Genomic DNA, 2,951 nt, shown 5'->3' on the forward strand with positions numbered 1-2,951 from the left:
CCGCACACGCACACTCGCTCCCGCACACACACACACGCACACACACATACACACACACTCACACTGGCACTGCACCACTGGGCTCCAACCTCGCCCAATACTGTGAGCCAGGGCCGGGGGACAACGTGTGTGTGGCACAGGACTCGCTGCAAGCTGCAAGTAAGTGACGGAGACGCGCTGCGCCCTTCCTTCTAGGCCTTTCCTTTCGCTAAGAAATAAGGTCTTGTGTGTTTATGGATTACTATTGCTGCCTTATTTCATTGACAGGCTGGATTTGTGCATTTTAGCCCTTCTGTCTAATATTTTGATGCTTGTGTATTGCATGCAACTGATCAAGCAAACGGGATGAGGATTATATAGACATTGTCTCCTCGAGAATTATTGGATTTCACTTAAAGAAAATTAAATCACGTTAAATTAAATGGTATTTAATGTGTGTTTTGCACAAAATTACGAGATTCTTGTTTGTCGTTTATATTATTATTGTTATTTTCGCGTTTTGGGTGTGCCTTCATATGCTTTTGGAATTTCCTGTGTGAAGCGTGTTAAAGAATTTAGATTTGTGGAAATGATATTGGAAATGTCATTGAAAAGGCATGGAGATTGAGGTGATGTTGATAGGTCTTTGGTGCTTCACTTTTGATAGTTTGAAAATTAACAGATGGTACTGGTATTTTTCTGGAAGTGAATTTTATGCACAAATAGAAGAATCAGACATACTCATAATGATCAGTGCGACCATATGGCTGGACACATGCTTTCTGTGAATAGAGTATTAAAAATATCAAATTAAGTATGAAAGAAATGTTGACAATTAGTTGATTAGATGAGAAATTGTCATAGATTGAAAGAAGCTTGAACCCCATTTGGTGTCACCCCATAACTTTGTTTTTTATTTTATGTCGAAAAAAAAAAATATGTCGAGAAAAAAAGGAAGCTTCTATGCCATCAGATAAGCAAACTCATGTCATCTTGTTTCCCAGTGCGAGAGAGAAACTGAAGTGGAAATGTATGGTTCTTTTATCACAGGCACGAACAATTGGAGTTTCACTTGACATCATTTAATTTAAAGTCGGAGTTTTCATTAAGCAAAATTCAGTTAAAGATCGTATTGACATATCACAGTGTAATAGATTTTAATCTGTTTTATCTTAGTTCCCATTTTGTTTCTCCAATGGAAGTTGGGAGAGATAATAGTAATAGTATTTTCAAGGGTGTGTGAATTCTAAGAACTTGAATAACACTTATTTTGAAAAAATGAATAAAATTACCGGAATTTGCAGATGTTCTTCTCAGAACATATGTTATTGGATATTAACAACCTGTCATTTTCATATTCAAACATTGAGATTTTCATAGAGAAATACATGGATAAACACATACACAAAACACATATACATACAAAGATGGAGATATACATTCCATTGTATGAGCATACAAAAGAGCATGCAAAAAGCCATTCAGAAGAGTCTTAAAGTACAGTGTTACAAAGGGTGATCTAGATACCATATTGTCATGCAGCTTTAAAAATCCTTGCTTTGTCTTTTTAAATAAACTTACTGTTTCTCTCCTGATATGGAAAATGTGAGATACTTGGCAGTGAATCTGATTGGTATTTCCTCTTGCACAAGGTACCAGACTTGTGGAAAAGGAAATGCCATATTTTTTTATATTTTTTTTAGTAATGATTATTTTCCTTTTTTGTAATGTGAATGTAGGGGAAAGCAGTGATTAAGTTTGGTCAGGATGATATGAAAAACATATTTTGCTTTTTCTTTAGTGGTCTGACTCTGATGATGTTAAAGCATCATGTTTCAATAATTGATAGATAGGTATGTCACCTTTACTTGTTTGAAAATATCAGGTAACATCAGATTTTAAAATATTTGATTGGAATTTGATAAAATCAACGGTAACAAGATCTGTTATTTCTCACACAATATACAGGTAATATGACTATCAAAGGCAATAATGAATTCTTTAAGCTCTTTTGTGCATTATCACTTCAACATATTCATCAATTGATCGGACATTTCTATAGGCATAGTCTCTAATCAAGTAGTTTTAAACTTAAGAGAAGGTTCCACTCATATATTGTTACTCTTTGTCTGTCTGTGTTTTTTCATTTGACCTGCTAATCCGCACTTGTTTTAGATCATGGATAGTGGTACATTAAAAAAATATATATATGAAAAATAGTTTCAAGTTTAGTGTCACTCAAAATTTAAACTGAATGTATCATTAACTTCAAAAAGGTAGTATGCCAGGACAGCAGTGTACTATGTTACTACACAAGATAATATTACACTAATTTATTAAAGTATTACACCCTTAGTGTAGATGAGAACTCAATGACACCAGCGGATCCACCTGTTCACAAAGGTCATGGACACTGATCAAACATTTAATACTTAATTACTTACTTGAAGTGATGTTTATTGTCTGCCTCCAAGCACTGCTTGATGTGTATAAAACTTAACTTTGATTTAATGTCATTGATATGATAACATTGATATGATTTTCAGGAGAGGTAGAAGAATGGTTCTATTGTATGGCTGGAGGTTGAATGAGAGAAAGTGAGAGTGGTAGTGTGGATGAGAATGCAATTGAGAGCAAAAATGAGAGTTTTAGTAAGAAGAAAGAGAGGAGGGTGAGAGAAAGAGCAAGGAAGAAAAGAAAAAGAGGAGGGAGGGAAGTAAGGATGGAGGGTGGGAAGGATGGAGGGTGGGAAGGATGGAGGATGGGGAGGAAGGAGGGTGGGAAGGAAGGAGGATGGGAAGGAAGTAGGGTGGGAAGGAGGAAGGGAAACAGGGAGGGAGGGATGGAGGAAGAGAGGGAGAAAGAAAGAAAGAAAGAAAGGGGGAGGGAATGAATGAATGAATGAATTGATTAATTATCAATTGAGTAATCAATTAATTAATGAAGGAGAGAGAGAGAGGAGAGAGAGAGAG

At 35.8% G+C, this 2,951-nt stretch overlaps 1 protein-coding gene across 2 annotated transcripts in view; it reads left to right on the forward strand.

Annotated features, from left to right (window-relative positions):
- The window catches only part of LOC122262651 (uncharacterized), a 12,346-nt gene that overhangs the window by 5,445 nt on the left and 3,950 nt on the right, over positions 1–2,951 (forward strand). The window contains exon 1 of one of the 2 annotated variants that reach the window (XM_043030743.2): positions 1–159. This exon is cut by the window's left edge and continues 17 nt beyond it. The exons of the other annotated variant lie outside the window; for it this stretch is intronic. The gene's annotated coding sequence lies outside the window, so the exon portion shown is untranslated. The remainder of the gene's footprint in view (positions 160–2,951) is intronic. 2 annotated transcript variants of the gene reach the window in all.

This window comes from Penaeus japonicus, unplaced genomic scaffold, assembly GCF_977035675.1.
Source record: "Penaeus japonicus unplaced genomic scaffold, GWHDUDI00000001_assembly GWHDUDI00000001, whole genome shotgun sequence".
In the NCBI taxonomy this organism is placed as follows: Eukaryota; Metazoa; Arthropoda; class Malacostraca; order Decapoda; family Penaeidae; genus Penaeus; species Penaeus japonicus.